General features: G+C 42.7%; 1 long non-coding RNA gene across 1 annotated transcript; it reads left to right on the forward strand.

Moving 5' to 3' along the window:
- The first annotated feature begins 17,121 nt into the window (after positions 1–17,121).
- On the forward strand, positions 17,122–18,715 carry LOC130194676 (uncharacterized). The gene is made up of 2 exons (XR_008831937.1): positions 17,122–17,426; positions 18,538–18,715. It is a non-coding gene; the product is annotated as an uncharacterized LOC130194676 (long non-coding RNA).
- The last annotated feature ends 532 nt before the right edge of the window (positions 18,716–19,247 follow it).

The raw sequence follows: 19,247 nt of genomic DNA on the forward strand, positions 1-19,247 counted from the left end.
GCGATTTAAATGACTGTTTTGTGCTCAAAATAGTTGGAGTACATTTTTCAGCAAAAACACAAATCTTTTTTTTGGTTTGTTTCCTGTTTACATTGTTAAAAAAGTCTCTCTTTTTGTGTCTACTTTGTGTTTACTTTCCTGTCTTTGTGATTATCTGCCCCACCCAGATATGTTCCTTCGGGGCGAATCACCCTGCTCACCTCGCGTAATTAGCCAGCGTGCTTTCCTTCTTTCAGCCTGCAGGTCATCGTTTGTTACTGGTGTGACTTCCTGTGTTGCTCACGGCATACCTGCCTATTTGTCGTCTTTGTTTGAGTTAGTTTTAGAAAACCGGGTTTCGTTTTCAAAGCTTGCCTTTAGTTTGACTCAACCTGTCCTCCTTGAACCGCACAACCATGACACTAAATGATAAGTAAACATTTGGGGAATGTTAACCAGCCTAGTCTAGCTTATTTTAGCTTAAACACCAGAATAAAAAATAGTTTTTAGATTTGTGTCCATGAATGTATGAAACAACCATGCAACATTTTAATTTGTGAGGTTTAAATGTGCTGGCTGGTGCACTTTTAAACTTTTGATAGAGCTAAGCCCCTATACTCTTACACTAAACTAGGCTATTCCTCTAGATTGGGTTTAACATGTAATGCACACACATGAGAGTGGTATCGATCTTCTGAATTAACTCTAAACCAAATAACCATATTTACCAGAATATTTAACACATGAACCCAGTTGTTTCTCTGGATTTATGATTAGATTTGTGGATTTCTGCAACATGCCGAAGTACCGGATGCTCACAGATTGCAACTATAACTCAAAAGGTACACGCTTATTAAAACAGTTGCATAATACCTAGGTGGCTGCAGCTCGGGGAGTAGTGAGGGGTCGTCTTTTAACCACACAGTTAGTGGTTCAACCCCTGCCTGTTTCTTGAAGTGTCCTTGAGCGAGACACTGAACCCCAAGTGGGCCTCGTCTTGTGGCAGCCAACTGCTCCTGAAATGCATACAGGATGGGTAAAATGCAGAGGTCAGATTTCATGTCGGGGATTCGACGAATGCAATTTAATAAAGTCACCCCCTCGACTTCCCGAGCATGACACATGGTTTATTCCAAAGCACCACCGTGTCATCATGTCATACTCTATGATGTGAATGTACTCACATATACTGCTTGATGCCGTTTGAAGTTAATTGACTTACGCATAAAGAAAAGGCTTGTTTTCCTGTGAGTGTCTCTTGAATCTATCGGCCTATTGAGTCTGGCTGAACGCGGACTGCGGCGATGGAGCAGATGCTGTTGAATGAAAGCTCTGTCAAGACCAGACAGTCTGTCCTTTCTTCTGGGGCCCTTTCTGTGCATTCTGAGAGCCCTCCAGCCACGCAGCCTCTTCCTCGTCATCTGTCGGTGGCAGACGTCAGGTCAGCTCAAAAGAGGCAGCAGGTGGTCTGTAGTGATACTCAACTCTGCAAAGAGTGAATCTGTGCGCCCGTACCTTTTTACGACTGACGCCGCCAGTCGACAGCTGCTGATCTAATTTGACAGCAGAAAGTCCCTTGTCTTCTGCAAACCCAACGGATATGGTACGGAGTTACTGGGGGCTCCCGGCGAGGAGGTGCATTTGGTTTTTGCGTCTCGGTACTCGCAAGCTGTGTGTCTTTTCTTTCTTTTTTTGTTCACAGAAATTAATCAAGCATGAAACCCATCCAGTCGAACTAACATATTGATTTCCCTTTGAGTCCTTCTCTGACAAAGAACAGAAAACAGCTCTCGATCGCTGCCGGTGCAAAACACAAATAAGAAATACAAGTTAAACGCGTGACATGACAGTCGTCAACTGTATCACAGGTGTGCAAGAAAATAACATGAAGAGCTTTTTTTATAGGCATGACTTTATAATCATGACTGCCAGGTCATAGCTAACCTTGCAGTCCTAACAGGCAGTTCTCAATGACTCCATGACTACTGATGAGGGCATAATGGACTGATAGGTTTCTTTTTTTTAATCATGTGCAAAGTACGTCTTTCAACGGCAAAGAAATGTAAAAGTTTCTCGCATCACTGCATCGTGTGGTTACCACAGCTCTTCTCACTTAGTCGTTCACGGGAAAGATTTCCATCACGGCTGGTTTGATTGACATTATAGGCCCAGAGTTCTATCACCAATTGTATCAGCCATTTTTTATTTATTTAAAATATTCTTTGCACTTTAAAGAGATCATGGATGTTCTATGAGAACATGTGTTTTTTTTAATGACACCGTCTCATTGCGCCATCTTTTCTGCAATAGTTAGTGCCACCAGCTGTGTATTTTGATGAGCCAACTCCTAATATTCACGTAAAGGTAATAGAATGTAAATGCACATTGGTTCATATTTTCTGAAAGTTTCTGGGAAAACGTCGGTCAGAATTTCTGCTTCATTTGAATGGCAATGGCCATGGGTGATACACAGTTTTGTATGATTAATAAGTGTTTTGCAAAAATGATGCAGATTCTCAGAAATTTTAAATGGCAGGAAGAAGGACATGTGTGCTTTCTGGGAAATATTTTTTTTCCTAACATTTCTGTTTGATCTTTTTGTTTGAGAGGCATACTCTAAAAACTAAAAACCTCGAACCAGGGCCCCTGTGGCAAGCACCCAGCCCCAATGGCATGCGCTCCACCCAGTGAGCTACCAGGCGCCTATACACGTGTGATGCAATTAGTCAGACTGCTGTAGAGATGCAATCACTCCTGCAACATTCTTTAAAACACGATTAACAAAGGGAATCATTCTGCGACATGATTTTATTAAGTCACACTGGGTTAAAGGCCCAGAGGTTACAACGTGCTTGAGAATCTGCTTCTGCTGCCAGGTAATAATTCAAGTTTTTGCTTTTCAGGTTTACAGGCAGCTCAAGTTTTAGGCAAGTCTAGTTCAGAAAGCCCAAGTCTCACGTCTTTTTCTTTTTTTCTTCTTCACCAAAATACGAGTAAATTCAAGTCTTCTTCTTCTTATTTAATGTCAGCAACACATTGCATAATATGACCGGAGGAGTAATTCCTGACATTCATTCCAAACAGCCTAATGATGTCGAGATGTGACGAGATTGAGATGTATCGCGTAATCAGGGAGCAGCTCTCGGGATGGGCTCAAATTACAACGAGAGCACATCTGTGGTTTATGGCAGTCCGGGATGGTGCGGTACTCGCCACACCCAAGTTTAAGTGGTTTCAAAATGTATTGAGTCTCGATTTTTTTTTTTTTAAAGAGGAGCAGTCATCAAGTAAAATTCCCCTGGAGATTTTCTTTGTGTTATCTTGTCTTTCACACTATATTTTGTCTTCTCTTCAATTTGATGCATTTCCACTATGTGTGTGTTTAATATTTTAGTATAAGTTGTAGTTTTCCAGTTGCCTGAGTAATTATCTCGACAACCAACAGCCGGATGCAGTAAATTCCTGTAGTCTTGTTTTCTCAGTGAATTCCCAGAGAACCAGGTGGATGAACCAACTGTATTTTTCTAAACCTGATGCAAAGCAAAGTGTAGTAGCTTCACCTGCTCTCGTCTTCCATGTGAGATTGCCATCGCTCTTCCCATCCTCAGAAGGAGGTGTCAGAGACATTCTTCACAATACGTTGACCTATTTCTTGACCCTTTTGGCTTTTTGACGCCAGCTCAGACATAAACATGTCACACAGAAAGCGACTTTCGCGGCTTTCATCTGGTTTGTCTGCAGCACACCAAAACAAACAGGATATCAGTCGGACTGCAAGATTGCGGCCCTCCTCCTCCGATTCCTCTGGATACAATCTTTGAATTTGAGTTTGAGTTTAGTTTATTTCGATCACAACAATCAGAATTCAACAAAAGAAGAAAGTGGCTGACCGAAAGGGTCGAGACTGAAGCTATCTAGCTTATAAGTGTCCTAACCTATGATTTCTCAAAAAAACTTATTTCAAAGAACCATATACAGGACTGTCTCAGAAAATTAGAATATTGTGATAAAGTTCTTTATTTTCTGTAATGCAATTAAAAAAACAAAAATGTCATGCATTCTGGATTCATTACAAATCAACTGAAATATTGCAAGCCTTTTATTCTTTTAATATTGCTGATTATGGCTTACAGCTTAAGAAAACTCTAAAATCCTATCTCATAAAATTTTAATATTTCCTCAGACCAAGTAAAAAAAAGATTTATAACAGCTGAGTGTTTGTCAAGGCTCAGGAAACCCTTGCAGGTGTTTCGAGTTAATTAGACAATTCAAGTGATTTGTTTAATACCCTACTAGTATACTTTTTCATGATATTCTAATATTTAGAGATAGGATATTTGAGTTTTCTTAAGCTGTAAACCATAATCAGCAATAAATCAGAATAAAAGGCTTGCAATATTTCAGTTGATTTGTAATGAATCCAGAATGCATGACATTTTTGTTTTTTTAATTGCATTACAGAAAATAAAGAACTTCATCACAATATTCTAATTTTCTGAGACAGTCCTGTATATATATATACATACCCATATATATATATACATACATTTATACATACATATATACATACATCTTTGATGCTGAAATGGTGCCACGTTTTAATGATGAAAGTGAATTCTTTAAATGTCCTGTTCGGGGGGCTCTACTCCCAAAATGCATGGAATGAGAGTCATGTCAGCTGCCTGTGGATGCGGAGTCGCCGTGTACGGTGGAAGGCAGTCCACTCCCTGGGAGTGGTGGATGCGACCTCCTTTCGCGGCTTTACTGGTGTTTCTTAATGCCTGCGAGAGCCTCGGCTTTACATGACACTGTTTTTAGATTAAGTCGACAGTGAAGTGTATGCGTGAGAGTGCGACTGTGTGTGTATGTCTCATCTTGCCAGAATCCATCATACTGTTGTAAAGTGGCGATGAAGCTTGCCACTGCGATGGACCCCAGTTTAATCATTTCCCCTCGTTGTCTGTCCCCGGCTGCAGGAAGGAATGGATGGAGAAAGATTACGTTTCCTTTCAACAAACTGTCACCTTGTGGGTTTCTGTTGAGCAGGAGTGCTTTCAGTAGGCTAATGGACAGCTGCTGGTGTGTGTTTTTTCTTCTTCTTCTTCTTCTTTTCTTTTTGAGTCAATGGTTTGGAGTGGTGGAGGTGGTGGTGCCAGGAGGGAGATTTGTAACCTGAGGAGAGGTGCATCCCCAGGGTGTTACGTTTAGAAAGAGCACAGGAGCTGGGAGAGGCAGAGCGTAAAAAGAGAGGATGAGATGCAAGCAGAGATAGTGCAGCTGAGGAGGGGCGAGGAGAAGATTATCTGATTGAGTTTTAATGACAACAAGAAGAAGAAAAAAAAAGAAGAGCTGCTCAGCAAGTCTAGACTGAAGGATGGGCCTAAGTCAATGATTACTGCTTTGACTTTAATAAACACATCTCTCTGTCTCTCTCACACCCATACATAAACACATGCAGAGGCACACGCGTAACACGCTCGCTCATGCACGACCTGCATGATATTGCGTCGACATTGACCATTATATGGACAAAAACAAATCCAATGTGTATTATACCTCTCTATCACTAAAAAAGCATTATCATCGGGTTGCACATTATTGCTAAATATTGGTGCAAGTTATCTGCAACTGTCGACTCCCAACACAAAAGAATCATATCGACCGAGCCCTAAACAACACACATATGTCAGCCTGTTCTCTGCACGTCCATAGAGTCATGCTCCGCTCACTATAGCACGTGTGCACCGGGGCCATGAATCATTAACCATCTGCTGGTTGGCTGGAACGAGGGAAGGAGGAAGGGAGGGGGGGGGAGGATAACAGAGAGAAAGAGAGCGCACAGAACAAAGTCTGCTTTTTTTTATGGCTTCACTAAGACCCAAAACAAAGGATCTGTTTAGTTGCCCTGCAGCATGATGGAAAGATTGAGATGATAAGGGGGTGGTGCTTCAAGCAGGCAAGAACAGTCCAGTACTTATGGTGGTTAGGAGAGGCTGTTCATGACATTGATATTTTTTATTTACTATCTTTTTTCACTTGTGTCATGTCTATTTATGGAGAATCATGACTGGAGTATCTCAACAACTACTGCATGGATTGCCATGACATTGTGTTTGGCTGTGCGAGGTCCCCAGAGGATGAATCCTAAATATGTTGGTGATCCTCGTCCAGCTGCACAAGCAGTTCACATATTTCTCCTATACTGCGAATTATCTTCACATTTACAAGATGAGTTTGCTCAGACTCAGCACAAACATTCAGCGTTCCCAGAGGACGAATCCTAATGACTTTGAAGATCCCTCGACTTTTCGTCTGTAGTCTAATTTTTTACTACATACGTGATGGTAAATAATTGTAAAACTGATGACATCAGCCTCAGGTGTGCTTTGTATTTAGTGCTAACTTGCAAATATTAGCATTCTAACAAGCTAAATGAAGATGGTGAACATGGTTGCTATTATACCTGCTAAACATGACTAACTAACATTACCACTGTGAGCATTTTAGCCATTCCATCATCACAGAACGTAGCATGCTAACAGAACCAAAAAGCTAACAAGCTAAATAAAGATAGTGAACATGGTTAATATTGTACCTGCCAAACATGAACACGCTAACATTACCACATGTGAGCATTGTTGCCAGTCCATCATTAGAGAACGTAGATTCTTAGTGAGGCATTAATGTAAAATGCATCCGTGCCTGTTCACGCCGGTGGTCTCTTGAATGTATAACATTGAGGTATACACCACTGTCCCATTTCACAGCATCGACTGAGGTCAACCCACCGGACATCACGACTTCTTTTATCTGTTTGTTACGTCTAGTCTCGACAACAAGACTGGTTTTCTTTGCACTTTACCCAAAGTAAATGAAGCCCGCTGTTTGGTCCAGTTCACTACAAAACCTGCCATATCACTCTGCAGAAGGGTTCACAACGTTGTACAACTGGACTAGTGCGTCCGTTCTGCGTTTATGTACCTGTCACAGTCTTTCAGTAAGCTTTTAACCAGGAACTGGCATGCGGTACATTAAGTGTGTCGAGGCTGGACTGACAATGACACTTTCAGTGTGGCTTCAAAGCTCAACGCTCCTGGTTTTAGTCGGTGACAGTGATGGCGCAGTACTCAGCGCCTCTAACGCAATTTCCTTGAATAATTGAATGTGTGATTGTGAAGCATGACCATCTCACAATGGTAAAACTACCTGAATTATTAGGTAGAAATATATAATAAAGTATTGACTCATGACAGCCATGACAAAAGCTATAAATCATATATATTACTCTTTATTGTGTCATTTTCTCAAAGCATAATAGCCAGTGGAGCACCATTGAGGCCTGCCAAAGACTACTGACATGTTCCCATTTATATGAATGCATGGCAGTAAAAGTATTTTTTATTGATTCCTTAATGGGTGCTCAGGAATGCTATTACAAAGTAAACTGAAAGGCAGCAGCCCATAGACAATCAGTAACGTGTGGTTAGCATTTACACACCTCTTTTCCATCGTCAACCACAAATGAAAGTCATTAGAAGCAAGGCGTGGATTATTGCGGCGCAGTTGTAGATTGTACAGGTGTATGTAACTCACTTTATGTAATGATTGCATTTAGGATCTAATTACTTTCAGACTCGAGGAGCGTCCGAGAGTTGGCATTCGAATTGAGCTGCAGAGGAGTGAGTTGAATTTGCAAGGCAGGTTTAGGTGTCTCATGAGGTCTCATGAGCCCGGCCACACCTCTTTTCAACACTAACGTTTGAAGTACACAGCTCATGATGGGTTAAATAAATGCAGAGGACAAATGTAATGGTTTTACATTTTTTTTTAAGTCCCTTCTCAGATTGTGGTGCAGCAAAGTGAATACAATTAATTATGAGGGATGCATGAATATGTGGACTAAAATAGTGGACCGACCAAAGGACCGTCTCGTCATCTGTAGCTTTGATACGGCGGAGAGACAAATTAAGTGAGTGGATCAGCAATCCTCTCCTGCTTGTCCTGGGAAATTAGGCTAAACTCGAGTTTTGATTTATAGTCCAATAAATCATTGAATACTGATGACTGTGAGACATTGTTTGTGTTGCCCACAGGCGGGGACTGTTATGTCCGTCGCCTATGAATTATGGCTGCTTTTGTTTAGCTTTGTAAAGCTGTGGAATTGATAAACAACTATGCATAGCAGCAACGTATAGCTATGGTGTTGTTGAATTAAAACATTTACAGAGAGAAATTAAACCATCCTTTGCACACAGGGAGCTCAGTGTCCCGGGAGCTGTTACTGGAGGGAAATAACTGTGGATCATTGCTGCACTACGAGATCCAAACAAAGCGTTTTGTAAAGTCTGCAGGAAAGAATATTATTACTTCTTTGCGTTGACACGGATTTATTATATTGGAGGACACGCCCACTTCTTACGACCCCTAGTCCCAATGTTTCCCCATTCTCATCTAGTTCCCTTAATGTTCATTTATCTTAAGCATACCAGCTTCCCCAAAAAGTTTGAGGATAATTTCTATTCTTATCGAATTGATTCAACACATAAGCTGTAATATCTTTATTTTTCCTACAAAATAAACAAATGGACAGCTGCACATTTTTTTTTTTCGTGCAGCAAAGATGACAAAAAGCACTCTTGGTGGGCCTGTTTTGTGTGCGAAAATGTGTCATTGTGCATAAGATAATGCTCTCAAAGTGAGTGTGTGTGTGGCAGCAAACAGCAGTGTATTGTAGTAATGGCAGGGGGCAAGAATGGAGCATAGCTGCAAGCTGTCATTCTCTCTCTGACTTAAAGAGGCAGTGCGCTAACTCTGTGCACACACACACACACACATGCATAAACACACAGTTGCATACCAGCTATTATACCCAACCAGCCAGTCTGGAGGAAATGAAGCATCATTGTCATACGCGAGCACACAAACACACATCACAGCCTCAAGTGTTCCCTTTTGTTAAGAAGGGCAACAAAAGACACACTGGGACAATGAGAGGAGGAGCTGGCTGCCTCTGAGGGAGGCAATAAATGAAAGAAGTAGAGATGGAGGGTGGAAAAAAGAGAACAGAGGTGGCGTTGTTGTGATGGAAAGGTGAAGGCAGGCCGTGAAATGGGGAGGAGAGGGGGAGGGGGGGGGGGGCTGGATGAGCAAGTGCTGATGTGTATGGCATTTAACCACGAGCCACATGTCAGTGTGTTATTGTGTTGGTGGTGGCGTAGAGGGAATATGAGTGTGCAGCACAATAATGGGATATGCATTAGGTCACTTGCATGCGAGCAGCAGAAGGATTGTTTTTATCAGGGAATGGGGGCTTTTGGATGAACAGCATTTGTAAAAACCCAGACACGTGATCATTCCCAGAGTTGCCTTATTTCTGGTCTTTATCGCAGCCCCAAGGTCATTAACGTGTTCTCGCACTGACCAAAAACCCTGCAATTTGTCCTTCACTTTTAACTCCCGGCCTCTCGGCTCGGCTCGCCTCAACATTCACATCACACTCGCACACCGATCTACCCGCCGCACGCACACACATCTGTGCACGGACACGGCTCCCCCACCCACACACCCTCCAGAGCCGGAGCAGAGAAGGGCTGCGGATGCCTGGAAAAAAAGAAAAGAAAAACTCGCTGTGCTCTGTCGGAGACCCAGTGGCAGGAAAGTGGCCGAATGCATGTGCGAGGATGGGGGTGGGATTAGAGCTATTTAAAGCCGTATGCGTCTGTCTCTCCAGACTCAAGCACCAGATATGTTCTCCCCCCGTCCCTCCTTCTCACACAGGAAACATCCCATGCATCGCTGTGGCTCAGTAAATCAGGCATGCAGGCCTCTGTCCCTGGGCTCAAACCACTTATGTAACATCGTCATTGGTGGAGAAGGAGCAGCATCTGGGCCCGGGGCTCCTGTACTCACTGTGCTCGGTGTGTGAGCCTTTTTTTGGAGTTTGTGTAACAGAGAAACTGCTTATCTTGAAGGGTTCTTCCCTTTTTTTCCCCGTGAACAGGTTTTTTATTTATTTTTGGGGAGTTTTTCCTGATCCGATGTGAGTTCCTGGGACAGGGATGTCGTATGTGTACAGACTGTAAAGCCCGCTGAGGCAAATTTGTAATTTGTGATATTGGGCGATATAAAATGAACTGAATTGAATTTAAAAAGTATCTGTCCTCTCAGTCATTAGAGGTCTTCTAAACAATAATTGTGACATTTAAAGATAATTATGATGAAAATGATACGATTAACAAGGTTAATAGTATTTCAAACTCGAGACCAAATTAGACATTAAACTGGGTTCCACTGTTGCAAAGGACAACAGGATCGCAGGTGGACTCGGCCCGCTGCAGCGGGAACTCTGGTGCTTTATTTGTTTATTCATGGGGCCATGAAGCGGTGAAGTCACTGCATTTTCCACAACACTTTCAGAATAAAAGCACAAGCTGTTGACATTCCGAGGCCAGCGTGTCCTCGGCATCACCTCACGATATAACGAGAGATCGTTTTGAGCAGGTAGCACGAAGTAGGGGAATCAATAGCACCTCTGTGTCACGCGCGGCGTCGGCGTGTCTTTGCTGTGTGAGCCGTTTCAGTCGCCTGGTGTTGGAATTGTGTTTTTTCTTTGGGTTAAAAAGGTTTCCGCGAGCTTCGAGCAGAGCTTCCTCCTGTTGTGTGGACACGCAGGATTAATATGTTTCTACACGTGTCACATGTTTGTTCACGATGTGTGCAAATGATGAGTCATAATTACAACGTGCCGTAAACGCCGTTTGTCACTTGTACATAAACAGAAGTCAGCCTGAGAGGCGAAAGATGCTTCGACGGTCTGTTATGATCGTGGGTCGTGCTAACTTTCCAAGAAAATATCAAATTAACTCTGTCTCCTCGTCGGTGTATTGATTTTACTTGCATTACAGAACACTGGTATTCTAATAATAATAATAATGGATTCTATTTTTAAGGCACTCTTCATCCAAGGACCTCAGAGTGCCACATAGTCAGTACATAGTTAAAACATTAAAAAAGGATTAATCGAAACAAGTCATAAAAGTCAACTAAAAGTGATAAATGCCTTTCTGAATAAAAAGGTCTTCAGGCCAGTCTTAAAAGAGTCCAGTGTCTGTGTTTCCCTCAGGTGGTCATTCTCACTCAACGATGAACACTTGAGCTTGACACGAGTTCAAGGTCATTATTTCCATACTTACATTTTAATTATTCTTAAGCACTGACTGAAGAAAGTGAATTCCAGGCTTGTTTGTATCCATTCTTTGTGTCTTTTAGATATTTTGATGAAGTATTGTTTTATTACCTTCGCATTCTGCGGAAGGTTATGTTTTAATCGCATTTATTTGTGTGTGTGTGTGTGTTATTCGCATAACTCAAAAAGTATTAAACCGAATCGTATGAAATTTGGTGGGATGATTGGTTATTATCCGGGGACCATTTGGTTAGATTTTGGGATCGATCGGGTCAAAGGTTAAGGTCAAGGTCATGAAAAGGTCAAAATCTTATTTTTACCATAGCGCGGTAAATTTTTATCCAATTGGCATGCAACTAATGCCAAAATGTTCACATGACATCAAGCTCCCCACACTCTCATGCCAAGTACCAAAAAAGTGGCTGCGGCGAAGGTATGCCCGTTCTAGTTTGAAATGTGACGATAACCTTAAAACAGAACACACACAAACGGCATGTTTTAGTTTTTTTTACGTAAATACTGAAGCATCTACCTCGACCTCCACAAACGGATACAAAAACTAATCTGTCGGACACCTTTTCCCGATCCAGTGGCAGGCCGATGTGTTGCCCTTGCCCTCTGTTGGCTCTCAGCCAAACCACAACCCCAGCTTGAATGGCGACAAACACATTGCCTTAGCTGTGACTGTAGCTGATTAAAGTTTAAAGTTCCCCTTAAGGACAGGTTCCCTTTAATATCACTCGACCCAAATTAGTGTGTGACAGTTTTCTTTCATGCCCTGAACCTCTTGCGCCGTACGTTTTGATGTTGGGAAGGTTTCGGGGGCCGTGCACCACGTCCTGCTGGGTTATCCCAGAGACAACAGAAACAAATATTTTGTCAAAGCCATCGCCACCCAAAGTTGTTTTTTACAAATATTCTCACTTAAAAACCACATGGACCTCTGGATTATTTTTCTGCCCTGGCAGATCAGTAATTTTCTCTGCTAGCTTAGTCACAGTGCTTGCTTTTATATATATCTTAAGAATAAAGGATCCAATACCTCAAAGGCGCAATATTTCACCAGCGCTTTGATTTTATAATTGAAATACTGCAACGCTGGGTACACATGACTTTCAAAAACCAGGGGGAAACAACCATCCCTCTTGACGACAACACACCAACATTGGCGAAACAACCTTCAGGAGGAAAGAATTAAGCGGAAGAAAATTAGCAATCGGCAGGATTATTTTCCTTTTTTAAATACAATAAATTGGTCTCATGTACAAATTGACGTACGCATGATGGATGGCTCTACCTGAGCAGAGGATGAAGTCACTCTGACTCCGACTGTGTGCGTTGTTATCCGAACTTTGCATTCGTATTGAGCAACGTTTACGGCGTGCAGGTGCTCCGTTAAGGCCGCTCGTCCTTCTTGCTTTCCTCTTCTGCATCGTTGATTCATTCTTGCTTTGTAAATGTCCAGCATGTCCCCACCAGCCGCCCGTTGAGTGTGCTGCCTCCGTTATCACCCGACAGAGACTGGGAAGGACATTTATAAGTCACTCTCCGACACATTCTTTTTTATTCTCTTAAGTGTCTTAAAGACCATCTTCCTGCCTTTTGACTGTTGCCTCATGGTTTTGTTTGCCTGGTCTGACCCCCCCCCCCCCTCTTTTGTACTGTGTTTTTGCCTTCTGACCTAGTTTGACACTGTTTGTACCACAGCTGTTCTGCCCCCTGAGTTCCCAGTACTGGATCTGGACCCCAGCGTTACACCTGCAGTACTGATTCTTTTCTCAGATGGTACTTATTTATTCATTAAACCTCACCACCTTCTAATCAGAGTAATTCTCTGTGTGGTTGTTATCTGTTTAAAGTTGTGTGCACTATCTAAAAAGTAGTTCGGGCAGCTGGTTAAAGGTCACAGAATAGCAAAGTGGGCGGAGCTATTTTGAGCCGACAGGTGAATGAAGTAGAAGTATATTTGATGCCGAGACATTCTTCTAGGTAACCGGAGGTTGGAGTGATCTGCGATGGATGAATAGATATGAAACTGTCGTATTTTAATCAGAATAAGGGAAAAAACGCCACGGAGAGTCTCACAATGCAAACATCCTGAAATGTAATGGAGGAGGCCTCCACATGACACTGAATCATTCACGGGTATTCATCCAAGCAGAACTTGAGTAGAACACATTTAAGGACACTACAGTTGTATGATCACAACATCTTCCCTCCACTTTTTTTTCTGTGTGTGTACGTCAGCAGCAAAATACTTCCACCTTTTGTCAGAGCGTCGGTCCGGATAAATGTCAGATGGTGATGAGGACACAGCCCAGTGCTGCTCGCTGTAGAATAAGGATGTAGACTTAAATAGAAACGACAACGTCAAACATAATTAAAACGGGTGGCCATTGCGTAACCTTACAGGCGAGCATTGTGGGGATTCTCAAGAAGGTGTCACCTCCTCTTACTTCTCCAAGACGATTGGAGTAAGTCGATGATGAATTGAGACGTGCACCGGGGGGACCCGCACAGGATCTGCATGAGCTGAGTCCGTCACTGTTCAGGCATTTGCTGCGCAGGTCAAGCTGGCCGTCTTTCCTCCCAATTTGCACAACAACAACAAAATCTCCCCCCTTGAGTTCCCCGTTCGTGTTATTTCATGCTTCAATAACTAAATGGCACACGGTCGATCTGCTGCAAGTCACCGCAACAACAAAAACACACACACACACACACACAATGAAAAAGATGCAAGTTGTTTCAGTTCAAATGTGACCTGCTGCATTTTAGGAGAGAAGAAGAAAAAAAGAAGAAGGCCAGCGGAGAAGAGTGTGCGAGTGCTGTGTGGAGCCCTGCAGCCTCTCTCTGGTTCCTCCAGTGATGACCTCCACCTTCAGCCTGTCCCGTGGGCTGAAGCAATCTGTCCCTTGTTTGTGCCCGTGACATCTGCTCCCATGGGGACGCAGGATTATTTCTCCTCTTTTTCTTTTTCTTTTCCCTGAAGCTCCCCGATTCAGAACCTGCATGTGCTTTGGTTGCGGAGGGGAAAAAGGGGCAGTTTGACCCGGCCGGGTCGGAGCGGCTGCAACGTGGATTCCGCGGCAGCCTTTCGATGAATTTAAGGATCCTCGGTGATGGAGTGGGAGCTATTTTTAGGCGGACAACTTGAGGGTGCCGGTTGACTTGAGGCCTCGGCACGCTTCAAACGAAATGCACTTCAAACAACGCCTGCAACCTCCTGCTGCCACTCCTTTCAAACGGCAGAATTTACTGGGAAGGTGAATTCAACAAGATGTTGCTATGCGTTCCATAAGAGTATTTGAATAATATGAACAGGGCTGTATCGAAATAATTTTTTTACATCAACATTAAACAACATTAGACAACTTTAAATTGGGTAATTGGGGGGTTTTCACGCTAAAATAATGGGAAACGTGAATTTGTGTTATGGTTGTATGAATGTAAGTGGAGATAATTGTGAAGAAACTATTTCTTGACAACAAGGAAAAGGTTGTTTTTGAATCGCTAATATTTAGATTTTGTATGCTAAAAAAACATTTTGTCTTATCTTTCATCAATAAATGTTGAGTTCTGAGCGCCACGTTGATCGCTGTGTGCGGCCTGGGAGAGCGAGGGGAGGTGAAGATGACCGATTGCACGCGACGTTAATAACAACAACTCAAATGTCAATGACGCGGCTGAAGCTTTTACACCATTCGATACAGCCCTAGTTATGGATATGTTGCGGATTGGGGATCTCAAAGATGCTATATTTAAGTAGAGTGATGCCGTCGCACCGAGCGCAGGCACGCGCTTTTAAAAGTAGTGTTTTAAATAATTTAAATATGATGTTCACACTTCTTTTATGAACGTCAGAAAGCTAAACCTAATTAAAGATGTAAAGCTCGGTCAGACGCTGAGCGCCCTGCTGCCCCTAGCGAGCGGACCGGTGATCTCCAGTCGCCACATTTGGACAACGTGAAAATAAAACTGACCGGCCAACCCTAGTAAGGCTCCCTGTGTGTGTGTGTGTGTGTGTATGTGTGTGTGTGTATGTGTGTGTGTGTGTGGCTCTTAACGCGGCCCCATGCAGCAGCCCCACACCAGTGTTATTTATGATGGGTTTTTTTTATGACCACAATAAAAGGCCCCCTGAACCAGATTATAACTGCAAACAGCACACGCTGAAGGAAACCGAGTGAAGAGGAGGGAAACAGTGAGCAACAATGTCCCCGGGCTGTGAAACGCAATTTGTGGAGATACATGTATCGCGAAAAAAAGTGTGTGTGTACGTGCTTTGGCCACGTGTTATGTATTCATAGCACGCACTACATCGCGGCGCTCTGGACCTAATCGCAATTTTCTCTCGGTCAGCATTCCAACAATCTCACTGCTCCCTGCACCGGCAGATTGAAGCCATCGACGTACTGTGGATCAAAACCAATTATGTCTGATCACCGACACAAATGGAGAGGGAGAGGGAGAGAGAGAGAGAAAGACATGTTAAAGGATCATTTTGGATTATGGCACTAAGCAGCCATGTAGTATTAAATCAAAAGGTGGTTAAACTATGACCTTCATTCAGTAATTATTATATTCATGAAAAGCAACCGCCAAAATGCACACCATCATTGAAGCCACAGCGTCGATCCCATGCTCTTTATTATTAACTGTCGCCATAAAGCGAGGGAAGGTGGACAGATTGCATTAGTGTTAGGCGGGCGGCCTGAAGCTGGGTTTCATGACGGCTGCATCCTTGACAATCAACGTTTTCCACACGGGGGTTTTCCGCTGGAACATGATCAGTCACAAAATGTTGCAGAGAACCATCAGATGGAGGTGCATATCCTCCAGATGCTGAGCCTTCAGCACGTCTAACTACTCGGGGAGATTCTCAAGATTTCCACCCAACACACGAAGACACATGCTGACATCGGCTTTCAAGGAAGAGTCTTTGGATGTTTTATTCTCACGACCGGTTTTAACTTCCTAATAAATATTTCACATCTACGGCCAGTCCCGACTACAACTACGACTTTATTTAAATCCGCAGGGACAAGAGGACAAGATAATGTTTTATTATCACCGATGATGAAGTTTTGACAGAAAAGCTTTGGCGTTAAGCTATTATTTATTATTTATTTTTTGGTATGATTTTTGTCTTCGTCTAGAAAAGAAAGAGAAGCAAGATGAAAGGCTGACACTGTTCATGTATAAGTATTGAAGAGATGAGACTATCTGATAGGAACAACTAATAATATCATTGACAGCAAGGAAACTATGAGTGAGAGAAGTGAACGTCGGATGTATAATTAATAAACTACAGGCCTCCAGTCTCATCGTGTTCATCACTGAACTTACAGAGCTTCATTACTTCTACTACTTAGAAGAAGTATCCATATACTTTATTTAATACAGTAAAAGTAGAAGTATTATACTAAAGCAAAGGTGACGTGGTGATCAGAATATACATTTTGCAAAGTGGCGAGGTCGAACATAACAAACAATGATGTCATAGCCTGCTGGTGTTCAACCACATGCTGGATTACACATTAATGTGACAATAAATCACATTTAACACACTGTGAGACTGTGAAAGGAAAATATATACATCTTCTGATTGTCATTTTTATATTTAAAGATGAATATAGACAGAACACAAATAAAATACTTCATAGCAATACAGAAAAACTAACAATGCATAAAAGTGCCGTATAGTATTACATAACTGCTGAGTTAACGCTGTGTTCTTGTTTTTCTTTTTCCCCGTTCTGACGACACGAGATTGACAGGAATTTGTAGGAGCAGTAATCGGCCGTGGCGATGAGTGTTTTTGCACACGGACCCGAAGCCTTATCAGCGAGCCGTGTGTGTCCGTTCCCAGTCAGCGTGGCACATGTTGTTCTCCAGGGTTATGAGGGAAGAAACAACGTGTCACGGTCGTAGTCCACAAACAAGGTGGACTCAGAACACAGTGGGTTGGACGGATACATCAGATTAATGTTAGATGTTAACTATTTAAGATATTGTGCCATCAGAGGGATTTTTGCCAGAGATATTGTGCTATTCCTGAATAGGTTACTATAAATCACGGGCCGTCTCATAAAAGCACAGAGGTTTTTAAGGGGTGTCTTCCTTACTTCAGTGAAATGATGTGTGAAATTGGGATTTTCCACACAGGCAGAGTCCTAAATCTGCCGAGGAATACCAGTGATGAGTCAAACCAGCTCCCCATCCAGTGGCTCACCACACCAGGCATCTATCACAGATGGAAGTAAGTATAAGCAGTAAGGAAAGGCTTCTGTTGGCCTCTAATTTCATTACCACCAGCCAATCAGCGGCCAGGAATTGCATTCATGTTGGATGATGCAGCGGTTGACAACATTCAGTGGCAAAGGAGGAAAGATTGTGCCCATTCAAAGGCTTATTAAGGATGCAGAGGTCTGGGTGGTGGGTTGTGTGTATATAGATTCATGGGATGGTCCATTTGTTGGAGTTCAGGAACCAATAAACCTCACTGGTGTGGAAAGATGTTATCAAATGTGTCATTTTAGCAGCTGGCTTTGACATGTCCTGCACTCGTACGAAATGTCAGAGGCTTTTCATTGTTAAAGACTAAATACGTTCAACACTCCTCACATAAACACGTAAGCCTGTGTCGCAACGTTTTCATGGGCTGATCTACAGGTGACAGTAATGTGCCATGAAGCAAATCAAATGCAGGAAATACGTTTAACACATTTGTGAGACCTGAAGGATGAGTGTGTTTTGATGAGTAACACAATGTGAACCTCCAAAGGGGGATTACCATGAAGGCCGTGTGAGGATCAAATGGATTCTTCACCTCACAGGACACATTGCAAACCTTTTTTCTCCACGTTCTTTTGTCTCGTCTCACGTACTGCTGCTCCCAACACGTTCTCTGAACACCTTTGATTGCCTTCTTGATACTGCCATTGATACACTGCTGTCTCCTCCATCAAATAGAGGACTTAAAATGTATTTGGAAAGACTGTTGACAGTCACCATGACATCACCCATTGGTTTGGGTACAGCCACGCCCTGAAGCGTGCCGTCTAATTTGTTGTGCAGTTGTTCTTGTGTATTTTGTTGCGTCAATCATTGCAATACAATACAATATTATTCTATATAATATACTAAACAGAAAGACTGAAATTTAGTCAAACTGGGACCATGATTTACTAAATAAACATCGTGGTCTATTGGAAAAGACTTGAAACAAGTTATTGAGACCGTAATCTAATGTTTACAATGTTTATTGCAGGAATTAATCCAGTTCTATCTAATCTGAAAAGTCGCCCCCTGCTGAGCATTAGGAAGAATGCATGTTTACGGCACTTCCAAAAATGGTTTCACTTTTCCAGACCCGGAGGTTTGCTGCCTGCTCATTCCGGGCCAGTCGGAGCTGCAAGTGATCAGACGGCCGAACGCATCACGGCTGTGTTTTCTCAGCCGGAGAGTCGTTCCGTGATTTTTACTGGACCTCAAACTCACACGAAGAACATAGACTTGAAGCCTGAATAAACTCCTAAAGTGCATTAACTGGTTTTGTAACGCTCCTTCCTCGTCCTTTGACCACTCAAAGCTCTTTAACACTACATGTCGTTCACACCCATTCATATGCGGGTGCTACCATGCAAGGTTCCACCTGCCCATCAGGACTAACTGACCCATTCATGCCCACACATACCCCGAAGGCACAGCTTTCGGAGGCACTGTTACTGTCACAAGGGCGCACAACACTAACTATTTTCATGTCTTTTTTAAATTTCATTGAATCTGGTTTCTTTCACTTCTCCCCGTGCATTTGGTAATGAGGCAGCTTTTATTTGTGTTCTCTTCTAATCTGTGAATGACATTTTTCTTTAAGTCTCCTCTGCTGGTATCGCCTTGACACCGCTTTGAGGATTTCAGTCAGCGTGTCTATTAAAAGCTCCGTTACACCAGCGTTTATTTAACATGCGGCATCTTCAGTGGCATTTGTTGGAAATAAATATTGCAAAAACAAGTGGAAACCAGATCATTAAGTCTTTAATAAGCCGTGGGAATGGAATCATGTTGCAGAGCCACAAGA

Source organism: Pseudoliparis swirei, chromosome 1 (genome assembly GCF_029220125.1).
Source record: "Pseudoliparis swirei isolate HS2019 ecotype Mariana Trench chromosome 1, NWPU_hadal_v1, whole genome shotgun sequence".
Lineage (NCBI taxonomy): Eukaryota > Metazoa > Chordata > Actinopteri > Perciformes > Liparidae > Pseudoliparis > Pseudoliparis swirei.